This window comes from Thalassophryne amazonica, chromosome 6 (genome assembly GCF_902500255.1).
Source record: "Thalassophryne amazonica chromosome 6, fThaAma1.1, whole genome shotgun sequence".
Lineage (NCBI taxonomy): Eukaryota > Metazoa > Chordata > Actinopteri > Batrachoidiformes > Batrachoididae > Thalassophryne > Thalassophryne amazonica.
Window position 1 is genome coordinate 6548 of NC_047108.1, and position 13641 is coordinate 20188.

Consider the following 13641-nt stretch of genomic DNA (forward strand, 5'->3'; position numbering starts at 1 on the left):
CAATACAGGCGGCATAAATGACACCATCTTCAAAGTGAGTAGAGTGGAGTTTATTGCACTACTGTTAATATGGCTGCTATACTGCTGTGTCGGCTGTTGGGACTTACGACAACCACTGCGAATAGTAACGCTACTACATGGATGTGTCAAATTGGCGATCATCAATCTGCACTACGGTCAGAGTGATTTAGGGTTGTCTTTATTCATCACTCACGTCCTCGGTCGCTTTACTCTCCAGTTTGACTGTTGGGGAATATGGCAGTACACATCAATTACAATTTGGATGGTGATAGATATGACAGCAATCTTTTACGCCCCGGCAGTGATAGCTGACATTGTGTGCGAAGCTGTGATGGCCCTGACCCTATTGGCGTACATAGCTATGTTAACTGGAGCCGTACAACGCAAGAAACCCTGGCTCTACAAAGTTGGACTTATCATAATTTGGGCCTTAGGATGGGGAATATTATCAGCTTTATACTGGCTGTCCATGGTTAGTCAACTACTCCTGCTGTTATGGTTTACAACCTTAGATGCTTGCTTCCCGTGTGCAGCTGCTTCAGCTACAGCGGGAATGGTAACGTCATCACAGTCCCACTCTCCTACGGTGATCATGAGGCGGCACTGGCGTGCATCTGAATAATCCCGACGAACTCTTTTGCTTGCTTGCAATATAATAGTTAAAAGACTAATGTTTCCTCTTACACTATAGGGGGATATAAGATGTATTCATTGTCAAGCCACCCTGGAACAAGCGCTCTACTTCTGGGAGATAACACCGACTCTGTGGTGCCCGACGTGTTATGGCAACAACTTCCCTGTTCAAGTGGCACGGGGGAATAGTGGGACGGAAGGATACTTCTTTTTTGCCCCAGGTACCAACAGCAACATACCTAAAAATTGAGGTCGAGGCAAACATGATTTGGCATTCCCTTTTGGTTGATCAAATATGAGCTGACACTGTAGTGTCTCCAGAGGGATATATGTATTGCCCCGTGTTTACCAAAATGTGGATGTACCCTACGGGAATAAGATTCTCCACAGCTCATCTTGCCGATGGCCGGATCGTGGCCATTGGTCCTTCATTACCACCAGCTCCACGTTCATCTCCACAGCGCACTGCGGAGGTTGGAGTGCAGACCGAGGATATGAACTGGTGTTTGGAGGCCCTCACGCAGGTGTTCCTGGACGAACACCTTCAACAGCCCGAGCCTGAGGATATTCACGCTGAAGCTTCACCTCAACTGAAGGATACATCACCACGGCCATCTACATCAGTTACACCGTGTTATACACCCGTCACCCCCACTTCACCATGCGCACCATCGTTCCCTGACAGATTATCATCTCAGGAATATGAGGCAACTCCGTCTCCATCGGGATTACCATCACAATCATCGCTACTGGAAGAGCAGCCTTCTGATGGCGACAGCAATCTACAGGTGGGCGGAGAGGAGTACGTGGTGCTGGATGAGTGTCGTTCAACTCCAGCTCCTCCTGTTCTGTCTCCGATGGTGGATGAAAAAGAAGTGCTCACCCTTCACCCTGTCGACGACGACGAGGATGTTTTTATGGAGGTATAGAGAGATCGGCAGAGCTTCAAGTCATGGAGGGGGTGTCAGGAAAGATGACTTTAAGCTTGCTTTCAGCTTGTTTTCATCTTGGAATATAGTACGTGCCATGGGATTAATATACATGCTGTTGGATTAAACTGGACAGTGTTTGGTACTTTCCCGGAGTAAGTGAGGTCATACCGGACTTTTCCATTACAAATGGGGAGGCCCACAGAATGAACTCAGTGGTGAAGACGATGGAATATGTCTAAGAATGATTCTAACATGACAAGTATGATCAAATGAAGTATTAATGTGATAAAATTAAGAGTTGATTAGAAAAAGTATGCTACAAATAAGTGAAATGAATGATTATATGAGTTGTTTTTCATAAAGAGTGCAGAGTCAGAGGAAAAGAGGAAGTGATGTTGCAACGAGGCAAGAAAAGCTGATGATAAACAACTGATCAAATGATTAAGATGTGGTAAAATATGAAAAGAATAATAAGGAATGAAAATGTTTGTATATGATCATATGAATTGTTTTATGTGAAAGAGAGTTGTAATGAAATGATTGAATATGATTGATGTGATTCTAAAGAAATGATTTAAAAGAATGAATTCTCAGAAAAGCTGAAGTGTTAACAGAAAAGAGGAACCTGAGAAATAAGTTACTGGCAAGGGGCCGCAGATGACTTCCAGTAAGTAAAGGAGAAGGGAGGAGGTTTTGAGTCACCAGCGTCCCCATGGTAACCAAGATCATTTCAAGACAACAAGGGTCCAGCACATATATAAACTGTGAAACACCAGGAAACGGGGTTATTCTTCCAGGGAGAGGTGCTGTTGCCACTTCTCCCCTGCTACGAGGAGATCACAAGACTTGACCATCTTGTGAGCAGCAATTGGAATCGTGGAGTGAGAGGATTGGAGCCATAAGAGATCATTTGAGAGAGTTTTCAACTCCCACTCAGGCCGTCCAGTCACGGAGTAGCAGAGCATTGGAGAATAATCACTGGCCTTAAGTCTGAGGGAGGAATGTTCAACGTTTTCTCTCTCAAGGAACATCACAGCATACCAGAATGGATTAGATCAACTTTTTGTTGATTGAAGAAGGAATAAACTCTTATGTGGATTGATTTCCTGAAGGATTACAACATCACACAAGGATCGTGGTCAGCTAACGACTAATAGCTGATGAAGAGGAAATCAAGTTAATCAAGCTGAGCTCATCGGAGGGTGAGCGTGTGCCGTGTATCTAAAAAATAACGGGATCTGACACCCTCTGTTCTCTTCTACTCAATTCTAATTCTATTCTGCTCTGTTTATGCCCCTCTGTTCTCTTCAACTCGATTCTAATTCTATTCTGCTCTGTTTATGTCCCGCTGTTATATTCTACTAGATTCTAATTGTATTCTGCTCTGTTTATGCCCCTCTGTTGTCTTCTACTCGATTCTAATTCTATTCTGCTCTGTTTATGCCCCTCTGTTCTCTTCTACTCGATCCAAATTCTATTCTGCTCTGTTTATGCCCCTCTGTTCTCTTCAACTCGATTCTAATTCTATTCTGCTCTGTTTATGCCCCTCTGTTCTCTTCTACTCGATTCTAATTCTGTTCTGCTCGGTTTATGCCCCTCTGTTCTCTTCTACTCAATCCTAATTCTACTCTGCTCTGTTTATGTCCCGCTGTTCTCTTCTACTCGATTCTAATTCTATTCTGCTCTGTTTATGCCCCTCTGTTCTCTTCTACTCGATTCTAATTCTATTCTGCTCTGTTTATGCCCCTCTGTTCTCTTCTACTCGATTCTAATTCTATTCTGCTCTGTTTACGCCCCTCTGTTCTCTTCTACTCGATTCTAATTCTATTCTGCTCTGTTTACATCCCGCTGTTCTATTCTACTCGATTCTAATTCTATTCTGCTCTGTTTATGCCCCTCTGTTCTCTTCTACTCGATTCTAATTCTGTTCTGCTCTGTTTATGCCCCTCTGTTCTCTTCTACTCGATCCTAATTCTATTCTGCTCTGTTTATGCCCCTCTGTTCTCTTCAACTCGATTCTAATTCTATTCTGCTCTGTTTACGTCCCGCTGTTCTATTCTACTAGATTCTAATTCTATTCTGCTCTGTTTATGCCCCTCTGTTCTCTTCTACTCGATTCTAATTCTGTTCTGCTCTGTTTATGCCCCTCTGTTCTCTTCTACTCGATCCTAATTCTATTCTGCTCTGTTTATGTCCCGCTGTTCTCTTCTACTCGATTCTAATTCTATTCTGCTCTGTTTATGCCCCTCTGTTCTCTTCTACTCGATTCTAATTCTATTCTGCTCTGTTTATGCCCCTCTGTTCTCTTCTACTTGATTCTAATTCTATTCTGCTCTGTTTACGTCCCACTGTTCTATTTTACTCGATTTTAATTCTATTCTGCTCTGTTTATGCCCCTCTGTTCTCTTCTACTCGATTCTAATTCTATTCTGCTCTTTTTATGTCCCGCTGTTCTCTTCTGCTTGATCCTAATTCTATTCTGCTCTGTTTATGTCCCGCTGTTCTATTCTACTCGATTCTAATTCTGTTCTCTGTTTATGTCCCGCTGTTCTCTTCTACTCGATCCTAATTCTATTCTGCTCTGTTTATGTCCCGCTGTTCTCTTGTATTCTATTGTACACTCAACAAAAATATAAACGCAACACTTTTGGTTTTGCTCCCATTTTGTATGAGATGAACTCAAAGATCTAAAACGTTTTCCACATACACAATATCACCATTTCCCTCAAATATTGTTCACAAACCAGTCTAAATCTGTGATAGTGAGCACTTCTCCTTTGCTGAGATAATCCATCCCACCTCACAGGTGTGCCATATCAAGATGCTGATTAGACACCATGGTTAATGCACAGGTGTGCCTTAGACTGCCCACAATAAAAGGCCACTCTGAAAGGTGCAGTTTTATCACACAGCACAATGCCACAGATGTCGCAAGATTTGAGGGAGCGTGCAATTGGCATGCTGACAGCAGGAATGTCAACCAGAGCTGTTGCTCGTGTATTGAATGTTCATTTCTCTACCATAAGCCATCTCCAAATGCGTTTCAGAGAATTTGGCAGTACATCCAACCAACCTCTCAACCGCAGACCACGTGTAACCACACCAGCCCAGGACCTCCACATCCAGCATGTTCACCGACAAGATCGTCTGAGACCAGCCACTCGGGCAGCTGCTGAAACAATCGGTTTGCATAACCAAACAAAAGAATTTCTGCACAAACTGTCAGAAACCGTCTCAGGGAAGCTCATCTGCTTGCTCGTCGTCCTCATCGGGGTCTCGACCTGACTCCAGTTCGTCGTCGTAACTGACTTGAGTGGGCAAATGCTCACATTTGCTGGCGTTTGGCACGTTGGAGAGGTGTTTGTTGTGAAAGTGTAGTGACACGGACCCACAACAGGGGGCGCAAATGACCGGCCAATAGATGAGCCAAAAAGGTAACAATTTAATGTTGTGAAATGTGCACAACGAACATACAGACAATCTCAGAATATAATTACAGTCAAATCACAAAGGTGACGTGTGGGCAGGCTCGAGGATAGAAGACGTCTGTCCTGAGAAGAGCCGGAACCACACGATTTCCGCAGCCACAGAACCTGGTGAATACTGGAGCCGCCAAGTCCCGAATTCCCAGGTGATCACCGTCCCCGACTGTCGGATCTGGTACTGCTGGCGAAGAACAAAGACAGTCAAGTGTGGGTGTGTGTACACCCAGTAACAACAGCGGTGGGAATGCCACCTCCACCTCTCACTCAAAAATTGCAGAGTACTGTAGATTCCTCAGGGGAAAAGAGTGCCTTCAGCGCTCTCACAGCTTTCAAGGACGGAGGTACTGGTACTCCTGCAAACACTCACAATATACAAATATTGCAATCACAAAAACGGCTGAGGATATTACCTCCAATGAAGTATGATATCTCGGCAACGAGGTGGAGATGACGTCTGGTCTTTATGGAGTGAGAGGACGTTGAGTAGATGGGTGACAGCTGTCAAGAGGTAATGAGTGACAGCTGTCACCCCAGGCTGTGTCCATGGCGGCAGCGCCCTCTCGTGCCTGAAGCCCGCACTTCAGGCAGGGCGCCCACTGGTGGTGGGCCAGCAGTACCTCCTCTTCTGGCGGCCCACACACAACAGGACCCCCCCCTCAACGGGCGCCCGACCCGGATTGTTGGGGTGTCGACGGTAGAAGTCGGCCAGGAGGGCCGGATCCAGGATGAAGCTCCTCTTCACCCAGGAGCGTTCTTCGGGTCCATACCCCTCCCAGTCCACCAAGTACTGGAACCCCCGGCCCATCCGACGGACGTCCAGGAGCCGGCGCACCGTCCAAGCCGGCTCCCCGTCGATGATCCGAGCAGGAGGCGGCGCCGGTCCGGGAGCACAGAGGGGTGAGGTGTGGTGAGGTTTGATGTGGGACACGTGGAAAACCGGATGGATCCGCAGTGAAGCTCCAACTCCCGGCTTCACTGAGGATCCTGAAGGGGCCAATGTACCTGTCCTGAAGTTTCGGGGAGTCCACCTGGAGGGGGATGTCCTTCGTGGAAAGCCACACCTCCTGCCCGGGCTGGTAAGCAGGGGCCGGGGATCGCCGGCGGTCTGCATGGCGGTCAACAAGGCAGAACGGGCGGAGCGCCACACCCGACGGCACTTCCGCAGGTGGGCCTGGACCGAGGGCACACCGACCTCTCCCTCCACCACGGGAAACAACGGGGGCTGATACCCCAAACACACCTCAAATGGAGAGAGGCCGGTGGCAGAAGACACCTGGCTGTTATGCGCATACTCGATGCAGGCCAGATGGTTACTCCAGGCCGTCGGGTGCGCGGATGTGACGCAGCGGAGGGTCTGTTCCAGTTCCTGGTTGGCCCGCTCTGCCTGTCCGTTCGTCTGTGGATGGTACCCGGACGAGAGGCTCACGGTGGCCCCCACTTCCCTGCAGAAGCTCCTCCAGACGTGTGAGGAGAACTGGGGACCACGATCAGAGACGATGTCGGAGGGTATCCCATGCAGACGGACGACGTGGTGGACCAGGAGGTCCGCTGTATCCTGGGCTGTTGGGAGCTTCGGGAGGGCCACGAAGTGGGCCGCCTTGGAGAATCGGTCCACTATCGTGAAGATGGTGGTGTTGCCCTGGGACGGCGGGAGGCCCATGACGAAATCCAGGCCGATGTGGGACCAGGGGCGATGAGGCACCGGCAGCGGCTGGAGGAGTCCTTGGGCCTTCTTATGTACTGCCTTGCCCCAGGCACAGGTGGTGCAGGCCTGGATATATTCCCGGACGTCGGCCTCCATAGACGCCCACCAGAAGCGCTGCCGGACAACTGCCACGGTCCTTCGCACCCCTGGATGACAGGAGAGCTTGGAACCGTGACAGAAGTCCAAGACTGCAGCTCTGGCCTCTGGTGGGACGTACTGACGGTTCTTCGGACCGGTTCCGGGGTCCGGGCTCCATGCCAGGGCCTCCCGGACGGTCTTCTCCACGTCCCAGGTGAGGGTGGCCATGATAGTGGACTCCGGAATGATGGGTACCGGTGGATCCGACAGCACTGTTTTGACTTCGTCTTCGTGTACCCAGGACAAGGCATCCGATCTCTGGTTCTTGGTCCCGGGGCGATAGGTGATCCGGAAGTCAAAACGTCCGAAGAACAGTGACCAGCGGGCTTGCCTGGGGTTCAGCCGCTTGGCGGTCCTGATATACTCCAGGTTCCGATGGTCAGTGAAAACCGTGAATGGCACAGACGCTCCCTCCAACAGGTGTCTCCACTCCTCAAGAGCCTCTTTCACCGCAAGGAGTTCTCGATTGCCGACGTCATAGTTCCGTTCAGCCGGGGTCAACCTGCGTGAAAAGTAGGCACACGGGTGAAGAACCTTATCGGTCTCTCCGCTCTGGGATAGCACAGCTCCTATCCCTGAGTCAGAGGCGTCCACTTCAACCACGAACTGGTGGCTAGGGTCGGGCTGCACCAAAACTGGCGCAGTAGAGAACCATCGTTTCAACTCCTTGAACGCGGCTTCGCACCGATCCGACCAGGTGAAGGGGACTTTTGGAGAGGTTAGGGCTGTCAGGGGGCTAACTACCTGACTGTAGCCCTTAATGAACCTTCTATAGAAATTAGCAAAGCCGAGGAACTGTTGCAGCTTCCTACGGCTTGTTGGTTGGGGCCAATCTCTCACCGCCGCAACCTTGGCCGGATCAGGGGCGACGGAGTTAGAGGAGATGATAAACCCCAGGAAGGACAAAGACGTGCGGTGAAACTCGCACTTCTCGCCCTTCACAAACAGTCGGTTCTCTAATAACTGCTGCAGGACCTGATGTACATGCTGGACATGGGTCTCAGGATCCGGAGAAAAGATGAGAATATCGTCCAGATATACGAAGATGAATCGGTGCAGGAAGTCCCGCAAGACGTTGTTAACCAAGGCTTGGAACGTCGCGGCGGCGTTGGTGAGGCCGAACGGCATGACCAGGTACTCAAAGTGACCTAACGGGGTGTTAAATGCCGTCTTCCATTTGTCTCCCTACCGGATCCGAACCAGGTGATACGCATTTCTAAGATCCAGCTTAGTAAAGATTTTGGCTCCATGCAGGGGGGTGAACACGGAATCCAACAATGGCAATGGGTATCGGTTGCGAACCGTAATCTCATTCAGCCCCCTGTAATCAATGCATGGACGGAGTCCGTCATCACAATCGTACGGACGGTGCGGGGGAAGGGTGAGTGCCAGATCCTTGCTGAAGACGTCAGCAAGATCGTGGTACTCAACCGGCACTGCCGTCAGATTGGGAGGGACTTTGACCTCCTCCTTAGCCTGTAAACCGGGAGGAACCGAGGATCCTAAACACACCCGATGGCAGGTTTCGCTCCACTGAACCACCACCCCAGACGGCCAATCAATACGGGGATTGTGCTTCAACATCCATGGGAAGCCCAAAATCACGCGGGAGGTAGAAGGAGTTACAAAAAACTCAATCTCCTCCCGATGGTTTCCAGACACCACCAGAGTTACTAGTTGTGTCTTGTGTGTGATTAAAGGGAGGAAGGTGCCATCTAGTGCCCGCACCTGCACTGGCAAAGGAAGCGCCACCAGAGGGAGCCCTACCTCCCTTGCCCATCTGCTGTCTAGCAGATTCCCTTCTGACCCCGTGTCCACCAGTGCTGGGGCTTGAAGGGTTAAATCCCCGCTCAGGGTTGTGACTGGGAGTCGTGTGGCAATCTGTGTGTGTCTCACTTGAATGTTTTGACCCCCCCTTAGCCCAGTCTCTAAGGGTGAGTGTTGTCGTTTTGGCCGTTTGGGGCAGTTTTTCTGTATGTGCTCCTTTGAGCTGCAGAGAAAACACTCCCCGCAGATCCGCCTGCTCATTTCCCTAACAACGTCAGCAGGGGGAGCTGTTGCTCCACAGAGCGCTGCGGCTGTGGAGCGTGGGGAGGGCGGCCCCTTTTCGAACCCGGAAGGGAGAGGGGCGGCACGTATCTGGTCACGTCCTTCGCCTCGCTCCCGACGGCGTTCCTCCAACCGATTGTCTAACCGTATAACGAGATCGATAAGCCCATCTAAATCCCGTGGTTCCTCCTTAGCTACCAGCAGCTCCTTCAGAACCAACGACAGTCCGTTTATGAAGGCGGCGCGGAGCGCAACGTTATTCCAGCCGGACCTCGCAGCCGCGATGCGGAAGTTGACTGCATAAGCAGCTGCGCTCTCGCGTCCCTGTCTCATTGACAGCAGCACAGTTGAAGCGGTCTCTCCTCTGTTAGGGTGATCAAACACTGTTCTGAACTCCCCCACAAACCCAGTGTATGCTGATAACAACCGTGAGCTCTGTTCCCAGAGCGCCGTAGCCCAGGCGCGTGCCTTACCCCGAAGCAGAGCAATCACATAAGCTATTTTACTAGCATCTGACGCGTACATGACGGGACGTTGTGCGAAGACGAGCGAACACTGCATGAGAAAGTCCGCGCACGTCTCCACACAACCTCCGTACAGCTCAGGAGGGCTTATGTATGCTTCAGGGGATGGTGGGAGGGGTTGTTGAACCACCACTGGAACGTTCATATCCTGCACAGGGTCAGAAGGAGGAGGAGCTGCAGCAGTGCCCTGAGCGCTCGCCGCCATCTGTGCGGAGACAGCCTCCACCCTGCGGTTCAGGAGGATGTTTTGCTCGGTCATCTGAGCTAACCGAGCCGTAAAGGCGGTGAGAATGTGCTGCAGCTCACCAATCACGCCTCCTGCAGACGCCTGCGCTCCCTGCTCTCCCATTGGTTGTTCAACAGCCGGGTGACGCCCCTCCGAGTCCATGACACTGGCCGAGATATCCTGTTGTGAAAGTGTAGTGACACGGCCAATAGATGAGCCAAAAAGGTAACAATTTAATGTTGTGAAATGTGCACAACGAACATACAGACAATCTCAGAATATAATTACAGTCAAATCACAAAGGTTAACTTGTGGGCAAGCTCGAGGATAGAAGACGTCTGTCCTGAGAAGAGCCGGAACCACACGATTTCCGCAGCCACAGAACCTGGTGAATACTGGAGCCGCCAAGTCCCGAATTCCCAGGTGATCACCGTCCCCGACTGTCGGATCTGGTACTGCTGGCGAAGAACAAAGACAGTCAAGTGTGGGTGTGTGTACACCCAGTAACAACAGTGGTGGGAATGCCACCTCCACCTCTCACTCAAAAATTGCAGAGTACTGTAGATTCCTCAGGGGAAAAGAGTGCCTTCAGCGCTCTCACAGCTTTCACCGACGGAGGTACTGGTACTCCTGCAAACACTCACAATATACAAATATTGCAATCACAAAAACGGCTGAGGATATTACCTCCAATGAAGTATGATATCTCGGCAACGAAGTGGAGTGAGAGGACGTTGAGTAGATGGGTGACAGCTGTCAAGAGGTAATGAGTGACAGCTGTCACCCCAGGCTGTGTCCATGGCGGCAGCGCCCTCTCGTGCCTGAAGCCCGCACTTCAGGCAGGGCGCCCACTGGTGGTGGGCCAGCAGTACCACCTCTTCTGGCGGCCCACACACAACAGTGTTCTCTTTATGGATGAATCCCGGTTCACACTGTTCAGGGCAGATGGCAGACAGCGTGTGTGGTGTCGTGTGGGTGAGCGGTTTTCTGATGTCAATGTTGTGGATCGAGTGGCCCATGGTGGCGGTGGGGTTATGGTATGGGCAGGCGTCTGTTATGGACGAAGAACACAGGTGCATTTTATTGATGGCATTTTGAATGCACAGAGATACCGTGACGAGATCCTGAGGCCCATTGTTGTGCCATACATCCAAGAACATCACCTCATGTTGCAGAAGGATAATGCACGGCCCCATGTTGCAAGGATCTGTACACAATTCTTGGAAGCTGAAAATGTCCCAGTTCTTGCATGGCCGGCATACTCACCGGACATGTCACCCATTGAGCATGTTTGGGATGCTCTGGACCTGCGTATACGACACCGTGTACCAGTTCCTGCCAATATGCAGCAGCTTCGCACAGCCATTGAAGAGGAGTGGACCAACATTCCACAGGCGACAATTGACAACCTGATCAACTCTATGCGAAGGAGATGTGTTGCACTGCATGAGGCAAATGGTGGTCACACCAGATACTGACTGGTATCCCCCCCAATAAAACAAAACTGCACCTTTGAGAGTGGCCTTTTATTGTGGGCAGTCTAAGGCACACCTGTGCACTAATCATGGTGTCTAATCAGCATCTTGGTATGGCACAGCTGTTCTTTTCTACTCGATTCTAATTCTGTTCTGCTCTGTTTATGTCCCGCTGTTCTTTTCTACTCGATTCTAATTCTGTTCTGCTCTGTTTATGTCCCAGTGTTCTATTCTACTCGATTCTAATTCTATTCATCTCTGTTTATGTCTCGCTGTTCACTTCTACTCGATCCAAATTCTATTCTGCTCTGTTTATGCCCCGCTGTTCTCTTCTACTCGATTTTCTATTCTGCTCTGTTTATGTCCCGCTGTTCTTTTCTACTCTATTCTAATTCTATTCTGCTCTGTTTATGTCCCGCTGTTCTATTCTACTCTATCCTAATTCTATTCTGCTCTGTTTACGTCCCGCCGTTCTCTTCTACTCGATCCTAATTCTATTCTGCTCTGTTTATGTCCCGCTGTTCTATTCTACTCGATTCTAATTCTATTCTACTCTGTTTATGTCCCGTGTCAAGAAAGATGACTTTAAGCTTGCTTTCAGCTTGTTTTCATCTTGGAATATAATACGTGCCATTGGATTAATACACACGTTGTTGGAATAAACTGAACAGTGTTTGGTACTTTCCTGGAGTGACTGAGGTCATACCGGACTTTTCCATTACAGATGGAGAGGCCCACGGGATGAACTCAGTGGTGAAGACGATGGAATATGTCTAAGATGATTTTAAAATGACAAAGTATGATCAAATGAAATATTAATGTGTTAAAAGTAAAATCTGAGAATGATTCTAACATAAAAATGATTAAATGAATAATTAATGTGATAAGAAGTAAAAGTTGATTAGAAGAATGTGTTTTGCAAATAAGTGAAATGAATGATTATATGAGTTGTTTTTCTGGCAGTTAGAAAGAGGAACTGAGAAAAAGTTGTTTTTGTGCAGAGGCAGAGACAAAAAAGGAAGTTGATGATGTCGCAAGCGAGGCCAGAAGAGCTGATAAGAAAAACAACTGTAGAACATTAAGAAGTAATAAGATATGAAATGAATAATAATGAATGAAATGTTGTATATGATCATATGAATTGCTTTTATGTGGAAAAGAGTTGAAATGAAATGATTGAATATGATTAAATGTGATTGATGTAACATGATTTAGAAAAGATGTGTTTCTCGGAAAAGATGTGTTAAACAGAAAAATAGGAAACTTGCGCAATGGATTTACTGACAATCGGAACATCATTTATCGTCAGTCAGGAAATGTTCTCCAGATGGCTTTCAGTAAAAGAAGGGAGTAAGGGAGGAGGTTTGGACTCATCATCATCCCCATGGTTACCAAGATCACCCCCGCAACAGCAAGAGTTTTCGTATAAAAACTGTACAACAACAGGAAACGGGGTTATTCTTCCAGGGAGAGGTGCTGTTGTCACTTCTCCGCTGCTACGAGGAGATCACAAGACTTGACCATCTTGTGAGCTGCAATTGGAATCGAGGAGCGAGAGGATTGGAGACATAAGAGATTATTTGAGAGAGTTTTCAACTCCCACTCAGGCCGTCCAGTCATGGAGTAGCAGAGCATTGGAGAATAATCACTGGCCTTAAGTCTGAGTGGGGAAGTTTCAACGTTTTCTCTCTCATGGAGCATCACATCTTTCCAGAATGGATTAGATCAACTTTTGGTTGATTGAAGAAGGAATAAACTCTTATGTGGATTTATTTCCTGAAGGATATAAACTCTTATGTGGATTATTTCCTGAAGGATTACAATATCACAAGGATCGTGGTCAGCTAACAACTAAAAGCTGATGAAGAGGAGACCAAGTTCATCGAACTGGGGATTTTAACATCAAAAAACCTCCTTCCCTCACTCCTAGGAAATTTGTTGAGAAGTTAATCCAGTCCAGTCAGAGTAAGATCAGATAGCATTATTGAATCAAAAACAAAAATCTCTGCCAATCATTATTCTGATTATATTTGAATTACTGTTGTGAAATTATTATCATATAACCGATTTTGATTATGTTGTCTGCACTTGCAAAACCTGCAATAAATTTCCAAGCATGCAGTTAAAGTGTTAAGGCTCGGACATTGGATTTATTGATTCTTCTTAAGGTGTAAAAGTTAAAGTTTTTTGGGTGTATAACATCAAAAAGTGCTCTAAAAGGTTAGTCTGGTTTTTAACGAAATTAACGCATCCTGGGGACTCGCTGTATGAGTCACTAAATTTAAAATCTAGCAACATTCCAAGAGCCCTGATCCATAAGAGGAGAGCTGCCGTTAACGGGCGTGGCCGGCTCGTATCCTGGTTCCAGAGGAGGCTATTCGACCGGGGTGCGAGATCAGCGTCAGCGGGGTGGACGTCCGGATGGAGGCAGTGAGCGGCTAGACGAATCTCCT

General features: G+C 48.4%; 1 long non-coding RNA gene across 1 annotated transcript; it reads right to left on the bottom strand.

The window, feature by feature from the left end:
• Positions 1 to 3380: 3380 nt before the first annotated feature.
• Positions 3381 to 11749, bottom strand: LOC117511749. Its single transcript, XR_004561068.1, has 2 exons — positions 11309 to 11749; positions 3381 to 3882 (listed from the first exon to the last, which is right to left on the bottom strand). It is a non-coding gene; the product is annotated as an uncharacterized LOC117511749 (long non-coding RNA).
• Positions 11750 to 13641: the final 1892 nt, after the last annotated feature.